This window comes from Anabrus simplex, chromosome X, assembly GCF_040414725.1.
Source record: "Anabrus simplex isolate iqAnaSimp1 chromosome X, ASM4041472v1, whole genome shotgun sequence".
Taxonomy (NCBI): Eukaryota; Metazoa; Arthropoda; class Insecta; order Orthoptera; family Tettigoniidae; genus Anabrus; species Anabrus simplex.
Genome location: NC_090279.1, coordinates 69,823,915 through 69,843,286, shown reverse-complemented (window position 1 = coordinate 69,843,286; position 19,372 = coordinate 69,823,915).

Sequence of the window (19,372 nt, the reverse complement as noted above, 5' to 3'; positions counted from 1 at the left end):
TCTTTACATACAGTGTCAAAATTTTTACATTCAATATAATTTATCTATTTGATGAAAACAATAGCAAATTGCTTTCTAAAATGGTAAAGTGTGTATATTTTTAGTTTAAAAGTACATGTTGTTTTTTACATGTTGTCATGTTACACTTTATATTACAAAGTATAAAATAAAATTATTCTTGCATTTGTGCACATTGATAATAGTGAGACTATTGTAGAGTCTTCAAAAATATACCGTTGTGTGAGGTATGTCACTGTATATCTGCTTTTTGAAATGTCAATAGCCTGATTACATTCTTATATATAAGTTATGAAATTTTACTTTTTATAGTTCGGTCTAATGGAAGAAACATAGAATAACCTTGTTAATGTAGATTCTTCATGACTAAAATGATATATAGTACCTTATTAAAATAGATCCTTAATACTAAAATACAAGTATGTGGTACCTTCTGTGCTTGTTTTATATATTAAAGTAGGGTTTACATTTATTCACATTAGTTCTATGGTTTGTTACCATTTGTAAATTTATGGTCTAATATGAAGGCCAGTTGGAAATATTTGAAGTTATTCTGATGGGAATAGTTCAATCCCTTGTTTACATTGTTTATTTTTTCCGCTTGTTAGGTACAAGCATGGGATAATCTTGTTAAAATGAACTCTTCATAACTAAAATATTGGTATATGGTAGCTTATTAAAATAAATTTTTGCATTAAAAGTGCTAATTTGTAGTGCTATATGTGCACATTTTTCAAACGTAAGAAAGGGTTAGCATAGGTTAACAACAGTACTATGGGTTGTTACCATTTGTGAGATTGTAATCTGATATAACTGGTCAGTTAGAATGTATGAAATGTTTACATAAATAGGACCGGATACATATTTATACTATACTGCTTTGCCTCTTTTTACAAGTGAATTACGTAGTGTAGTATAGTATTTGTTGCAATTTTGTAAGCTGCTGCTGTTGTTGGAGGTATCATAAGATTCTGTATGTCGTTAAGAAAACATTTTTCTTCTTTTCGCGTGTCGTTACCAGTTAAATGGGTGAATATCGTGAAATGGAGTACGTTTGAAATGTTGCACGTTTGCTGTGGCGTGGAGGCTTCTATATGTTGTAAAATAATGTATGTTAAATGTTGAGACCCAGGCAGCCACGCAGAATACACGGTCTCAACATTTAACATACATTATTTTCCAACACATAGAAGCCTCCACGCCACAACAAACGTGCAACTCTATCAAGACGCACGACATTTCAAACGTATTCCATTTCACGATAGTCACCCATTTAACTGGTAATGACACGCGAAAAGAAGAAAAATGTTTTCTTAATGACATACAGAATCTCAAGATAACTCCAACAATAGCAGCAGCTTACAAAATTGCAACAAATACTATACTACACTACGTAATTCACTTGTAAAAAGAGGCAAAGCAATATAGTATAAATATGTATCCGGTCCTATTTATGTAAACATTTCATACATTCTAACTGACCATTTATATCAGATTACAATCTCACAAACGGTAACAACCCATAGTACTGTTGTTAACCTATGCTAACCCTTTCTTACGTTTGAAAAATGTGCACATATAGCACTACAAATTAGCACTTTTAATGCAAAAATTTATTTTAATAAGCTACCATATACCAATATTTTAGTTATGAAGAGTTCATTTTAACAAGATTATCCCATGCTTGTACCTAACAAGCGGAAAAAATAAACAATGTAAACAAGGGATTGAACTATTCCCATCAGACTAACTTCAAATATTTCCAACTGGCCTTCATATTAGACCATAAATTTACAAATGGTAACAAACCATAGAACTAATGTGAATAAATTTAAACCCTATATTAATACATAAAACAAGCACAGAAGGTACCACATACTTGTATTTTAGTATTAAGGATCTATTTTAATAAGGTACTATATACCATTTTAGTCATGAAGAATCTACATTAACAAGGTTATTCTATGTTTCTTCCATTAGACCGAACTATAAAAAGTGAAATTTCATAACTGATATATAAGAATGTAATCAGGCTATTGACATTTCAAAAAGCAGATATACAGTGACATACTTCAAACAACGGTATATTTTTGAAGACCCTACAATAGTCTCACTATTATCAATGTGCACAACCGGGCGAGTTGGCCGTGCGTGTAGAGGCGCGCGGCTGTGAACTTGCATCCGGGAGATAGTAGGTTCGAATCCCACTATCGGCAGCCCTAAAAATGGTTTTCCGTGGTTTCCCATTTTCACACCAGGCAAATGCTGGGGCTGTATCTTAATTAAGGCCACGGCCGCTTCCTTCCAACTCCTAGGCCTTTCCTATCCCATCGTCGCCATAAGACCTATCTGTGTCAGTGCGACGTAAAGCCCCTAGCAAAAAAAAAAATCAATGTGCACAAATGCAAGAATAATTTTATTTTATACTTTGTAATATAAATTGTAACATGACAACATGTAAAAAACAACATGTACTTTTAAACTAAAAATGTACACACTTTACCATTTTAGAAAGCAATTTGCTATTGTTTTCATCAAATAGATAAATTATAATGAATGTAATAATTTTGACACTGTATGTAAAGAAGTATAGGACCTATATACACAATAATTTAGACATAGTGAGCCTATAAATCTCACACACATACTTTCAAAACTAAGATGTACCCACCAACATTGAATTAACTGAAAGATTAATATTTTACATGTGATGTTTTTGTAAATATCTTTTTTTATATGTGTGTCAACTGAAGATGATCCCTTAGGGGTCGAAACCGGTCTTGACCTAATTTACCAATTTTGAAGTAAATAAATCTTGTATTGATAAGGTGGTGACTTTTAAATTATCTTTATAGTGCAGCTATCAAGCTCGGTCATGTAATACCAGGGGTCCTTTGACTATGATCTTGATATCGACAGGTAAGTTAAATTATATTTCCTATGGAAGTGATCACTGTTTTAGAAATCATAAAAACTGCAGGTCCTTAGCTTTGATTGAAGTATCAGTCATAGAAAACTTGAGGTCCTATAGGTATGATCATAATATCAAATGTCATGTAAAAGTTTGGGTTTTTTGGTATGATCATAATATTGATGTTCATATAAAATGACACAATTGTTGCTTAGTTTGTTGACAAACATCATAAGTATCAATGACATCAATAAGGTAATATATTTTTCTGGCTTATGTTTCAGTGTAAGGTCAGTAGAAGTAATCAACCATTCCAGTACCTTCTAACTACTTCAGTTTGCAGTGCAAAATGGACCTGGAAGCAAAAATCAAAGAGGAACCAGCCTGGCTTGAAGGAAAAACAACTGCATCACTTGTAAGTCTCATTCCAGATAACTTTATAGAGGTCCGAAATTAACCCTTAATAGCTGAATAAGTTTGGCAGGGGCATAATTTTCTATGTGCTTCGTCAGTATTAACACCAGCAGTCACCAATTGCTGAATGAGCATCTATGCGTAGTACAACCCTGTTTTGCTTATTTGTCTGGGAATACACCACAACACACTACACAAAGCTGCCAACTCTTAGGAACCTAAGGTTGGGCTTGGATTAGTCTGTACTTTTTACTGTCAGTATCGAAATAACTTTGGTTTAGAGGTTGCACTTTTTTGTGTTTTCCCGTCTGATTAAAATAGAGGATGGTTGGCCAATTGTACTTTAAAAAACTAATATCCTCCTAAACTACTGCACCAGTATTAGCACCACATGTAAAAAATTATTACTCCCACCATAATTAGTGTAGAAGAAGTTAAATCACAAATCTTTCATTAGTGTTTTTGAGCCTGGATACACCAGTCTGCTAAACGAAATGTCAACACAGGTGTGATTATTCTGGGTTACCCTCACATCCACAATGTGCTGGAAGATATTATTATGTGTTTTAAGGAACGAGCAGATTTGCCTATGACATACGAGGGATGAAATAGCTCAAAATCTGAATGTACGTTCTCTCAAAATAAGTATTTTGCTCAGATGTTGAATTCTTCTAGAAAGACAGAATAGTGATTAGTTCATTTTATCGTGGTCTCCCATTTTCACACCAGCCAAATGCTGGAGCTGTACCTTAATTAAGGCCATGGCTGCTTCCTTCCAACTCCTAGGCCTTTCCTATCCTATCGTCGCCATAAGACCTATCTGTGTCGGTGCGACATAAAGCCCCTAACAAAAAAAAAATGTTCATTTTATTCCTCAAACACAGGTCAGATTCTATGTTATATAGAGAACCATGTTTAAAGGCTCTAGAATGTATGATTTCTGAGATTGATTTCTTTTATCTGCCCCTTCTTAGTGGGCTCTGACACTTTAAGGACTTAAGGCATATTAAACAGATTTTTTTCTTTCCTCTTTGTCATTATTTCCCTGTCCTTTTTGTGCATCCTTTTCATCCATTCCTTAGTTCAGCTACTCTTCTCTTCTGTATTGAATGTGTTAAGTTGGCATATTCTAGAACTTGTTACTTTAATTCACTTTTATCAGTTACTTAATTTACATGAGAACATAAGCTTTTAATCACAGTCCTCCCTGTAATGCTGACAAGGTTTTATGAATCTGAGAGTGAAATTTAAATGTCTCGTAGTAGATCGAAAAGATCTTCTGAAACTGCAGATATTAACTCCAACACTGCTGATTCTCCATTGACGGTGTCCTCATCCCCTCAGCTCCTCACAGAACACTAGATAACATGCTTATAGTAGTGCAATATTTCATTTCTAGCTGCTTTGACTTTGGGTTACATCACATCTTTCACTGTTATATGACTGTGATAAGTCTGCTTCTTTCATGTTTGTTTTTTATTTTACACTTGGAAGCATTGAAATTTGCTGTTTCAAACAGAACTGTATTAATGTTTTATGTAGCCCCTGTGATCTCATCAAAACCATAGTAGAGAATGTGATTCCATTATTTCAAGTAATTTTAATCTGTCTATAAACAAACTCTATGCTGAGAACAAAAAATCATTTAGAAATGTAACGCTTCTAATTGGTTCAGACAACTTTTATCATTTGATTGATATGATTGATCATATGAAAACAGTTCATACAATTTAGTGTTTATGCCTATGGCTGCGTCCTTCCAAATTCTGTGTGAGATAGCCCCCTTTCCATCTCTGGTATTATATCTTCTGGTATGGCTAGAAAACGTTTGGCATTTTATATTTTGTTCTCAGTCTCATCCTTTCTCTGACATAAGGAGTGAGCAAGAATAGTAACACCATTCTCAGTACAGCCTTTGGTTATAACAATCCTCTGCTGGTAGAAATCTTCCTTAAACATTAGTGAAATTCTGAAAGTAATTGTAATACTGGAAATTAATGAATTTAGATGCTCATTTGTTGGTGACTGTATTTGTAGATGTGTGTTATGAGCATACCTAATATTTCTTATTTTCCACAGGAAAATTTTGAACATGTATCAGAAGTGATAGCTCTGAAAGAAGAAGTTAAATCAGAGTTAACCGAGCCAGAGTCATCGCAGGAAGACTCTCTTGAGGTAATGTATATAATTTGATAATCCATCGTCAGATAATGGAAAAGGATAGAAAATAGCTCAAGAGATACCAGGGTTTGATCCATCTTTTTAGTGCACATGATTGATAGTCCTACCGATAATATACTTTTGTTATGAGATTGACTGTTTACATATCTAGTTTTCACTTTTCCTTCAAGTTGTTCCACGATCTTGCGTTATGAATTGTGTAGCAGTTAGGATTATTCCAAAGAACTCTACTCTATGTCATTTGGTAGCTGGTATCATTCCTACTAATACTTTTGAATTTGTTAATTAGTTTTGAACACAAAGTAGCTGAAAGGTACATTCTTTTGTTACTGTTACAGAATATTTTACTAGTCATTTCCAAATGAAACACCTTTGTTATCTTATTGATTATATTAATAATTGTTTTCTAAATAATACAGTAATTTATTGATACAGGTTGCAGGTGATATGCTTGTTTACTGTGATTGTTCGCTTGTATACTACACACATTGTAGCCATCTCTTGGCAAGTGAAAAATATTCTTTTTCTCCCTAATGTGGTCTGTGATGGTACTAGTCCAATGTGACTTATAATATTTGTACCGGGACGTGCACCTCAACCCCGCACATTGACAAGAAACGCCTTAGGGAACACTATCTATCGAACAAAACTTGAAACCACTAATGCATAAAGTTGCGACATTGATCAGAAGATGTCACTACTGAATAACTGAGTATGTTATTTTAACGTTTCCTAAACTGACTGGATTTCTTTGTTTTGTTTTGTTGTACATCAAAAAGTTTGAATGTTTCTGCATAGATGTCCCCACAAAAAGCTACGGTCATGCACTGTGGTGCAAGGTGGAATAATTACTGATTTAAAGAAGTTTTGGGTTTCTAAGTGTTTTCACCTAAATTTACTTTCATTTATTTTGATACTTCAATGTTTTGCAACACTTCCTTCTCATCCTGCCAGCTTTGAAGTCTGGCCAATCACAAATTTTCTGTATTTATTTTTCAGCGTCTGGTAACTTTTTGAGTATCAAATAAAATGAGAGGGTGTGGTCAGATTTTGCCCAGAGCCTTCTCGAACCCTCCCATCGGGTATAAAAGCCGCGACTTTTTCTAGTCTCCTTGTCTTATTCTCGTCAAATTTCTGAGTGTGTGTTAAGACAGGAGGCCTAATCCTTCGGCAGGCAGAACGTCAGCCCAGGTAGTGGCCACCAGTTTTCTATATCTGTAGCTGTCTCCTTAAACTCACAGGAGGGGAAGCTTCTAATGTTTAACTATGTAACCATCTGTTTTCAAAAATGTAAGCTTTCATTCTGCTAATGTAAAATTTCATACAGACTTAAACTGTAAATTGGGGATAGAGAGTGTGTTACCCACTCGAATTCCCCTTCAGTTTATCTTGAGGTGACTACGATTTTGTAACCTTTTTCTTCTGTAAATCACTCATGAACTTCTCTTTCGAGTCACCTCAGTTGTGTGGAATTAGCCACTGCATCATCGAGCCACAAGCCCAATTAGGGTTTCAAAAGTTGGTTTTCAAGGAGTACAAGTTTACGACTGCATACATTTTGAGTTTGGACCAGTATATAACCTGTTGTTCTCTTCCATGAAGGCCCAGTAGTATGGGTACAATATACCGCTGTGTAAAGAAATTGTAGGTTGTGCCTAGAGATGCCAGAAATTGTATAGTTTTGTGTAATGTTTCCTTGAGTAGGCTGTAAGGAATTGGGAGCACAGCATCCTTGGCTGAATTTAAAGAGCATGTAAACTCTTGTCTGATATTGGTGCAATTTTCAGTCGGGCCTTTGGAAGGCCGTATGTGTAACGTTTGGAGCAAGGTGCTCTGGAACTGTGTCTTGGGAGATATCTCTCGTTATCTAACCAAACGCAACATTTGTGGCGTTGTAAACTTGTAAATTGGAGCTGGAAGCCCAAAACTTTTAATTTCCAACCCTTGGATTTCAATTCTTGTTTGCTATTTTGTACCTGATATTTTGTTCCTTGACCTAGTGAAGAATTTTGTTAAATTTGAGATCTGAAAAGAAATATAACCTTTGTTTTAAAGTTTAAATTAATCTTATATTGTAGATAGACCCATTAATGCTGACACCTTCTTTCACCTCTCTGCGTTCCACAGATAATCTCGGAACAATATTACTTAAACATGCAATGAATAAATAAGCCATTAAAGAGTTACCTTGCCTTTCTGTTTCATACATCGTAAGCGATAGTGTTTGTGAATAGACCTTGTAAGTTCACCTGAACATTCGTTACATGAATAATTCATCATTACCAGGATGCACATTTGATCACTGTCATCGTCCACTTCATAGCATGCGTGTCATCTCCTTTTACTATTACTATGTTGCTATGGGGTATTTCATTGCCCATTTATTGAGATATTCATTTCACCATCTCATGCAGGAGTTCTGGGTTAGCTGCTGAAAATATAGCCATGTGGGCAAGGTTGTGATGTGAGAGGAAGTATAATCATGACCAGAGAGTGTAGTAATTGGCTCTCCTATAAGGAAATTGGTTGTAGTTAGGTAAGAAGTGTCAAAAGGTGCATCATTTATCTTTGGTGAGAGGATGTATGTGTTTCAAGAATGGTCCATTCTTTGTTGGTGAAGTGATAAGAATCCATCACTTGTCTGGGGCGTTAAATCAGACTCATGACAGCTGCTTCCCAGATTCCACCAAAGTGTGTTGTTGCAGGAGGGATGAAATGCCACATCAGTCCCATGCTTGCAGTTGTGCGAAGAGTTGGTTTTCTGAGTGTTATTTTGCAGGAAGGCCTTGATTTCTGTAGCTGCTCTGTTGAAGTTTGTGCCATTATTGCTCTAAATGCTTAGGGGTTGACCTCTATGAGAACTAAGTTGATAAATTGCGAAGAGAAATGTTGTTGTGGTGGAATCGGGTATCATGTCTAAGTAGAGAGCCTTATTAGCTAGCAGCCTGGTCTTGTTCGATTTCACACAATTTTTTTATTAGATTTGGGCCAGCATAGTCTGTTCTAGTTTTAAGGAATGGGTATGTCGGGGTTAAAGGCACCATTTGTGTATTTCTCATTAATTATTCCTCTATGTAACACTTTGCATAGAGTAATCAGGATCCTGATTTTTATTCCCCCAGGCGTGAGATCACGGCTGATGATGCGTATGCAATGGGCGAAACATAAATTAGTATGACACGATGTAACACCTGAGATGTGTATGAGTGTGGCTTCTTTCTGTTCCCCTTTCTGAAGAGATCCTAAACTTGTCTCTGAGAGTGTTGAGTGCCAGGATGAAGTAGTCCAAGGTGTTCTGCCATCATAATTATATTTGTGAGGTGATACAGAATTTCTAATGTTTCCAGTTCGCTAGTATTGGAGTATTTTGCAATCATCCACTGACAAGAAGATGGCCTTCTTGATCTATGATTGGATAAATAGTCTTTATATGAGTTGTTAGTTTCCTGCACAACATTAATATACACTGACTGACAGAGCAAATGCAACACCAAGAAGGAGTGGTCAGAACTTTATGCCAATTGCAGGGTAGACCGACGTCACTGAGGTATGCTCATGATGTGAAATGCGCCGCTGTGCTGCGCACGTAGCGAACGATAAATGGGACACGGCGTTGGCGAATGGCCCACTTCGTACCGTGATTTCTCAGCCGACAGTCATTGTAGAACGTGTTGTCGTGTGCCACAGGACACGTGTATAGCTTAGAATGCCAGGCCGCCGTCAACGGAGGCATTTCCAGCAGACAGACAACTTTACGAAGGGTATGGTGATCGGGCTGAGAAGGGCAGGTTTATCGCTTCGTCAAATCGCAGCCGATACCCATAGGGATGTGTCCACGGTGCAGCGCCTGTGGCGAAGATGATTGGCGCAGGGACATGTGGCACGTGCGAGGGGTCGAGGCGCAGACCGAGTGACGTCAGCACGCGAGGATCGGCGCATCCGCCGCCAAGCGGTGGCAGCCCCGCACGCCAAGTCAACCGCCATTCTTCAGCATGTGCAAGACACCCTGGCTGTTCCAATATCGACCAGAACAATTTCCCGTCGATTGGTTGAAGGAGGCCTGCACTCCCGGCGTCCGCTCAGAAGACTACCATTGACTCCACAGCATAGACGTGCACGCCTGGCATGGTGCCGGGCTAGAGCAACTTGGGTGAGGGAATGGCGGAATGTCGTGTTCTCCGATGAGTCATGCTTCTGTTCTATCAGTGATAGTCACCGCAGACGAGTTTGGCGTCGGCGTGGAGAAAGGTCAAATCCGGCAGTAACTGTGGAGCGCCCTACCGCTAGACAACGCGGCATCATGGTTTGGGGCACTCTTGCGTATGATTCCACATCACCTCTAGTGCGTATTCAAGGCACGTTAAATGCCCACCGCTACGTGCAGCATGTGCTGCGGCCGGTGGCACTCCCGTACCTTCAGGGGCTGCCCAATGCTCTGTTTCAGCAGGTTAATGCCTGCACACACACTGCTCGCATCTCCCAACAGGCTCTACGGGGTGTACAGATGCTTCCGTGGCCAGCGTACTCTCCGGATCTCTCACCAATCGAACACGTGTGGGATCTCATTGGACGCCGTTTGCAAACTCTGCCCCAGCCTCGTACGGATGACCAACTGTGGCAAATGGTTGACAGAGAATGGAGAACCATCCCTCAGGACACCATCCGCACTCTTATTGACTCTGTACCTCGACGTGTTTCTGCGTGCATCGCCGCTCGCGGTGGTCCTACATCCTACTGAGTCGATGCCTTTCGCATTGTGTAACCTGCATATTGGTTTGAAATAAACATCAATTATTCATCCGTGCCATCTCTGTTTTTTCCCCAACTTTCATCCCTTTCGAACCACTCCTCCTTGGTGTTGCATTGTCACTGTCAGTCAGTGTAATATTTGTGTAAAGGGTTCAACTCCGATACAAACAGTGGACTTTAATTTCACTCTGTGGGTTGTTTACAACAATTTCAGATAATTATATGTTACAAATCTCATGACTGGTCCATATTGAAATGTACATTAATTCAACGAGGTTACAAAAGTTTATTGAAATCCTCGTATTCAATACACATTGGGTTCTTAAAATTAAGAATTTCATCTTGTCATACTAATTTAAGGGGACATGTTTCGCCCACTGCATGTGCATCATCATCCGTGATCTCATGCCTAAGGGATTAAAATCACGATCCTGATTAGTCTAGTCAAAGTGTTACATAGAGGACCATGTGTTATAAAAAGGAGGAAACTTAGTCCCATGCCTGCAGTTGTGTGAAGAGTTGGTTTTCTGAAGGTTGTTTTACAGAAAGGTCTTGATTTCTTTAGCTACTCTGAAGAAGTTTGTGCCATTATCGCTCTAAATGTTCAGCCTACAGCCAACAGCGTATAAGCTCAATGCTCTGCCCATCTCCTCTCCCTCGCCACACCCCCGTCCCTCAATACCACACAGATACAATACAAGAAGTGCAAGTGTCATTTGTTCTGACGCTACAAAGGCAACTAGTTCATACCAGAAAGGTTGACGGTGTAGGTAAATGTATACACAGTGTTTTTCACTAAGTTTAACAATTTTTTCTCTGATCTTAAATATCGTTCTACCCTCCTCTCGTTACTCATTCTTCATTACACATCCCTCAGTAGTCGATTTGAACATTGAAGCTGTAGCCAACTTCAAGCATGAGCGTCTCCACTTGACTAATTCGACAAAAGGAGGTTACCACATCAACTAGTAAAAACATACATAGCAACACACGATCATGAACCTTTTTTCACTTCAACGAAAATAAAAAGTGAGTGGCCTCCCCATACAAATATGGGTTTGTTGCTGCTTGTTGTTTTAAGGGGCCTAACATCGAAGGTGTTCGGCCCAAATAAGGGTTTAACAGGGTGTCCACCTGCATGGAAAACCGCAAATCAGGGAATGTCAGAGAATTCGATTAATAGCGGGAAAACCAGGAAATGTCAGGGTATTCAGAAAATATCTGGAAATTAGTTCATCGGCCAGATAAAATGGACGTACCTTATTTATCCCTTAATAGAAGCACATTTTTAAATTTTTATAACACTAATCTTGGGTAGGCTTATGTCTTTTATGCCAGGAATAAATTGTGAAGGAAACTGAATAAACATTCAAACAAAACCAAGTGTGATATTGAATGTGAAGTAACCAATAGCTTCAGTAGCTATATGGGTAGCCTATAGCGCTCTGATCGGTTGATCCAATTTTCAATGATTTGATTTGCTTACTATTGTATATTCTGTGTTGTTGCTGAATGGAGAGGCCTATATTGCGTTATAGCTTTCTAATAGCTTAAGTATATGGCTTCCACAGCGAAATATGCACATAGACAACAGATGACTCTGTTTGTTTACTATGTCTAATGACGTGTGCGATAGTCACTACCTCATAAAATGTAAAAAGAGACAAAAAACACTGACTGAATGCAGGTAAGTGTGAAAATCACTTGAACTTAATACCCATTCAAGTGCTCATTGCTATTGCAATTATTATTATTATTATTATTATTAATAATTTTATTATTATTATTATTATTATTATTATTATTATTATTATTATTATTATTATTATTATTATGATTATTATTATTATTATTATTACAAATATTAAATGTGCTGTTGTAGGTAAACCTTGTGTAAATGAGTAATGCATCCTGACACCATTCGGGCAGCGCCATGTTGAGTTTCTAACCTATCTGATGAAATGGTTCGTCACGGACGTGGGTGAGTGAGGCTCCTCAGTAATCAAGTGATTTGAAGGTGTTATACAGCAGTGGAAGTGATAAAAACTTGCGGCAGTGTTACGTTTGTATTTATGAATCGTCCCAACAGATTTTGTCGGTATTGTTCTTTTTCTTCCAAATTTGCATTGTAAACAAAATGGGCCGCCAAAACAACAGACTTAGAAGCCCAGCCACTACCAATGATGCCAACGTAGACCACCTCATGAAGTGCACGCTGGACGACTTTATTAACTCGGACAGCTTCCTTAAAAAAAATTGTGCAGGCCATTTTGACCTGCATAACAGAAATGGTTATAAGAGAACTTGAAAAAAGTATAATATTTAATGTCGAAGCATTTTCAGAGTTAATCAGAGAAAATCTTAATGAAAAGGAGGTGGAAATCCACAAAATGAAGGAGGATATGGACTCCAAATGTTATTCATTGGAGCAATACAGCAGGAGAAATAATGTAAGATTTTCGGCATCCCCAAATGTTTGAACGAAAACTGAGATGAACTAGTGCTCAGCGTGTGCAAAGCAGTAGGTGCATATGTTATACTTAATGATATTGATAGGTGTCACAGACTAGGTCCTTGATCACCATGGAAAACAAGACCTATCCTATTCAAATTTTTGTCTTATCACTCATGGCAAAATGTCTTCACTAGGAAAAGGAAACTGAAAGGCTCATCCACAACAATCTGTGAAGATCTTACAGCTACCAAAATGTCCATCATGACGACAGCTATCCAGTGTTTTGGTTTTAGAAACACTTGGACTGACTCAGGAGACATCATAATCAAGAAGGCTGACGGGATGAAATTAAAAGAGTGCCAGTTAAAGGAACTTCCTATGGCATAAGCTTCTCTTGCAGTGCTATTTGATCACTTGACTATGTGAGTCCAAACCCATCGTTTACCGTAAGTCACAGCTGAGGAGCTAGCTTTTTATTTTTTCAAGTAAATTTGTATATCTATCTATCTATCTATCTATCCATTTACTGTATTTATCTATCTGTCTAAATATCTATTCACTTAATGTGTCTTCTTATCGTACCACCTGTCGATCTACATACTCTTTAATAAAATTTTCCTAACTCGTTCTCTTTTAAGTCAGGCCTCCATATTACGTGTACATAGCTCTAACGTCAACACTACGTAGAAAAAGCTCCTACTTGAGTATTCTGTATGCCTAATCTGTTGCACATTATCAGTATTATTATTACTGACAATTTAATTACCTAAAATATGTTAATTGCTGACCATTAATAGGGTGTAGTCACATGCTGTGTTTTAGTTTCATTTCAGCAATTGGCAATGCATACCACAAACAGCCATAATCCCTCTGACCATAGCAATATTTTCCCTCGCCACACTTCCTCTTCCCCACCTATCCCATCAACCTGTTTATCTGCTAGTCCATTCACCCTATCTCCCTCTCCTTGAAGTTACAACTCACATTGTCCAGTCAGCCCTAAATAGACATAAAAGCACACTTCACTTATGTCACCTTAGTGCCAAGAGTTTAGTTTCTCAACTCATATAGATGAACTAAATATGTCATAGAAAGAACGAGATCCACCTAATCAATACTAATTTATTAAAATTTTCTTCTTAACAACAGGACCTGTTTCGACTCTTCACACGTCATCCTCAGCTGTCATGTACATTCACATTAATATACATTTTTTTAATAGTTGTGCCTTGCCCATAAACATTTCATATTTGACTGACATTAGGTAATATGTTTCAGAGTGAATAATACTGTTTTTTATGTCTAAGTTTAGAAAACTATTATATATTACCACTTTTTGAACACAACATATGATAAAACTTTGTTATGTACATATGACCTTGAATTATATCATTAACTTTCAAGTTTTATGAGTAAAACAAGTTCCTAGAATGACTGTCATATTGCGTTGTTTTAGTCTTTAGGTCTATATTACTTAATTTGACAAGGTATAAGCCTAATATAAATATATTATAAAAGCATACGCAGCTACATTTAAGCACATTTTATAGACCTTAAGACTAAAAATACAGCAGGCACAATTTACCAGTCGGTGTTGCGCAGAGATATCGATGTGGACCTTTCTTCAGAACATACTAATGCACATGTCCTATGAATATAGACTTCCTCTCTCTAGTCTTTCAAGGTGTTCTGGATTTTATGGACATGAGTGTATTTCAATCATTCACAAAATTTACCAACATCAATAAGTAGATCAGAAGCGATAAGAATCTGCAACAGCAGAAAGTAATAGAAAATATTATTTCAAGAATGAAGTCCCTCTGGAAATGAAATTAATATTTAAAAAATTACTTAAATATTATGATTGAAGTTCATTTATTCCTTGCTGGCAACGTCTCATGATTGGTCCCTTTACCACCCTTTAGGGTTTGGTGGGATCTTCCCTTTAAGTTAGACATTCTGGAAGAAATATCCCTTGCAAGGTGCACCGTGATGAAAGTAAAGATTCCTCTTGCAAGCAGCATGATGATTCCCCTTGGTCCTTGTCTTGCAGGCTTCTCGTAACAGTAGGCTTCCTCTCTCTCTCTCTCTCTCTCTCTCTCTCTCTCTCTCTCTCTTACACAAAAACACACACACTCTCTCTCTCTCTCTCTCTCTCTCTCTCTGTGTAACTGAAGCGGCACATTGATATGTGTTCCAACCATGCCTATTTAAATGTCAGTCGACACTTAACTTGCGGGTTCAGATGATTTATGCATTCCACACGTGTTCTGGAATTAATATAGTCGTGGTTATGTCTTGTAGAAGACGAAATAAAGTGTTCCCTTTGTGAGACATCACGACTAATAAACGTCTCTTGGTGAAGAATATCTTCTAGAATTGTAGTGGGAAAGCGAAGTGAAGTTGTGCTCTAAAGTAGAGCAGTATGAAATCAGTAGTGTAGGAGCTGAGTAAGTTGAGCGTCTATTACACACTGCTTTTATCAGTTATCAGCCTAGAAAGTGTGATTAGTTGGAAACGAATCATAATTTTTTTCACGTCTTCTTAAAGTATCATGGTTCAAAACTGTTCTTGTGAAGAGTTCTGAAAACTTGCCGGGCGGTGTTAGCCTTGAAAATGTTAACTGTTCATATCTGTCACATGCTAACCTCCTGACCAATTAGAGAAAAGGAGTGGATCGCCACACGGCCATGCAGCAATGAGCCTAAAGGCGAATTTCTCCAGTGTTATTAGATCCTGCCCTTCACCACAGCTGTTGTAAATGACCCACTGACCGAATTAAATTAGGCTTTTGCGGCAATCTCAATTTTAACTCCAGTTATGCCATCTTCGGTTACAATTTGTTGTAGGTGAAAGATTTCTTTCCACAGTATACACTGCTGTATAAATGATGCAGAAGTATTAAAAGTATATTATTTCGATATATTGATGCAGAATTAGTAAAATTGGTTTGCAGAAATCCTGTATGTGGTGTGAAAACTGCATTTTCAGTATAAAGTGTTGTGTAGAACTTTAAGGTGAAACTATCTGTAGACTTGTACAGTGCTTATGTAGTGTCATTCTACATTATTAACAGTTAACTTCTCTGAGATGCCCAGCTATCTTTTAGCTGTTAATGTTAATACTATAATTGGTTTTACAGTAAAATAATGATAATCATTACATTTACTATTTCTTAATTGATATTTCACCCATGTGTCATTGAAATGTGTTTGATCCAACCCTGTCTCCTCACTTTTGGAGATAAATTGACCTGTGAGTATTTCTCTATGCCCAGATACCTTTGATCCATGATTCCCGTTTACAGCATATACCCTGCAATTGATTAGTACTTTCGTACACTTCTCTTCCAAATATTCCATGCGATAATTCTGGACGTCGGTTTATCTTCACATATATGTGTACTTTGTTTCTTAATATGGATAGATCTGTGTTGATGTAGGACAGTCAAAGTTCATAGAACTATTGTGATAAACCTTCTTCTTGATTGTTGTCTCTTTTTCTTTCTCCCTCAGTGAGAGACGTTGCTTGTTGTATCGTGTGGTACCAAATGTCCACATTGTCAAGAAATGTTAGTTGAAGTGAATTGTTTTACTCTAACTGAAGTGCTGTTAGGTTCAACTTGCATTAGCTTGATCACCTCAAGAATCATGTCTTTGGCTGTTCTTCTGAGTAAGGTTCTTTCATGGGGTTACTTCGGAATGTGTTGCAAGAATATAAGCATAAATTTGGAAGCATTGTCTAACGTAATTACAATGCCAATAAGCTTGATAAGTCTCTTAAAGGGATTCTTGGTGAAGGGCATACAGAGAAGCTGCGAAGAAGTAAGGGCCACCTCGATCCTAGATCCGAAGAGCATACGTAGGCAGCCCATCTTGACTTCAAGGTAGGAAGGCATGCTCTGCATAGGATTTTGGGAATCTACTTTGCTATTTTTGGACATGTATATGAAAACTTATGTCCAAATGTGCATGTACATATGGGGAACTCTGAAAGCTGAATTTCTAAAATAAAAACTTACTTTTTAACGTATTGTTTGAAATTACATATTAATATACTCTCACAGTAAGTATTGGAAGAGAAGGAATTCAAGCAATTGCTTCCTTGTTGTACTGAATAACTGGCCTTGTAGCTCTTGGCCTGCATTTATAAGATGCTCGGCTCGAACCCACTGTCGACAGCCCTGAAGTGCATGTTTCACATTTTCACAGCAAACAAATGGTGCGAATGTACCTTAATTAAGGCTACAATTGCTTCCTTCTCATTCTTAGCCATTTTTAGCTCATCATCGCCATATGACCTATCTGTGTCCGTGTGAAAGAGAAATGGTAGAAACCATCAAATAAACAATATGCCGTAGGTTATGTTCAATTAACTTTCATTAATATGGCTTAAATTTATGATTATAACTGTCCACTGTTCTTTGACTCTTTGATGAATCAAGGAAACTAAATTTTATGTACATAGTCAATGAATATTTACATTCTCATAAGTTCCATAAATTTATACTTTAGGGATATTTGTTGCTTCAGTTAAACTATTGTAGTTAGGATACATCTAAATTGGCTTAGAATTATTTATTAGTAAATATCATCCCTGCTTTATTATTACTTAATCTTTTCATTCTATTTTTCCTGTTAACCTGTTGCAATTTGGATAATGTAAGTCCGGTTAGAATTGAAGTGTAGCTATGTAATTAGATTTTAAGTTGCTCACTTTGGAAAGGCGAGAAATCTCATGACATCAAAGATGTCTGTGAACTTATCTGCCAGGTTACATCCAGCAGGAATGGTGTTGATTTCATTGCGTGCGCAAGCATGCAAGATTGAGTTGCTGAGGTTCAGTGCTATTCCGACAGCCTTATGTGAATTACATTCGACGTTGCATCCTCTCGAACTTGTGTTTTCTATGTCACAATCTGGCTGTGACGACCTGGATAAGGAAGAGCATTGGCAGGAACTACGAGGTCATGTTGCACCGAATCCTGAAGATGAGTTTCCACTTCACTGTGATGACCTTAATGTGCATGACGGTCACTAAGAATTTTTACAGCTGCCATGGTGGTAATACTTTCGGTACCTGATATGATGATGGAGCTCATATTTGAGGTTTCACTTGTGGTGACTGCAGCAAGCAAATTGACCTTATCGTTGTTCAGCACCGTGATCTACGACGAAGAAAGGATGTGAATGTCATATCATCTGACTGTATTCCACTTCTGCTTAAGGTAGGGATAGCAGATTTAAGGACCTCTATGCCCATGAGAACATCAAGTGGTGGAAACTTAAAGACTAGAAGGAGACCCTAGCAACAACAGAAATTTTCCTCTAGTTGATTCTACAGATCTTTCACTGCAACCGTCACAGTAAACTTGGGTACGATATAACCTAGTTCCTCTTGTATTGAATATCTAACGTTCCTATGGATGATTGCTGTCCAAGAAGAGTTGTAGGATAAGACGAAGGCATACTGTATATAAATCTCAATCGAGACGCACTCATTGTAATGACCTGTGTACAAGGTGTATCAGAACTATACTGACAGAGAAATCAGGGATGCTCTTCGTGGAATGTTGAGAATGATGGTGCAGTCAGATTCTCAGGGAAATGTTTCCTTTTGAGGAAATTAAAGTGACCTTGTTACTTCCGGTCATGCAGTTCAGATTGAGATTTCTTAGCCACAGGTTCCTCAAAGACAATTCTTTCCGTGTATATAAATTGGCTTTCACAAAAGACTCCACAGAACACAGGGAAAGAATTGTCTTTGAGGAACCTGTGGCTAAGAAATCTGTCGCTCAATTGAGATATTGATTAGAGTATGTATGAAACAGCTATACCAGATGAATGAATACTTAGTGTAGTAGCACTCTGTGTATAGAGAAAATGTGCTAAACTTAAAGCTAGTAATTACACAATAGTCGTCTTGACTTGTGTTGCATGCAAGCTCTTGGAATGCATTCTTTCTGAATATGTTATACACATTTAAGAAATTACCAACCGGCTCGATAGAAGGTAGTTCAGGTTTAGGAAATATTATTCCACTGAAGCTCATCTTGTGGATTCCAACAGGATATAGCAGATATATTAGATTCAGGAAGTAAAATGTATCATGATTGACATATCTAAGGATTTTCTTAGGGTAGATCTCAGGAAACTACTGACAAAAAATTAGGGCGTTTGGGATAGATAAAACAATGGCTAAATGGGTGACTATAAAGATATGGCCAAATTATTAAACATTAAAAATTTGAGAATTGAACACATGAGATGTTACCAATTTTTAACTTCAAGACATTAGTACTTGGTATGCACCCCCTTAGCTTTCATGAGCGACTTGATTAGAGTGGGCATATCCTCAAACAGTATTTTACACTGACTCTTTAAATCGTCATCATGACACCACATGTGACCGAGCTTCTCAATCAAGCCAATTTTTGTCGTTATTTTTCCTTGGACTTTTCTTTGCTATTGGCTAAGGATAATCTATGGGGGTCATGTCTGGACTGTTTCTAGGCTTTGTGGAAAGGAGGCCCATCTTGCATAACAATAAATTCACTTTGGCCAAACTACTCTTGCACCTGAGCTACCAAACGGGTTCTTAATACTATACTGTTCACATCTGATAGTTCCTTCTACAATATATAA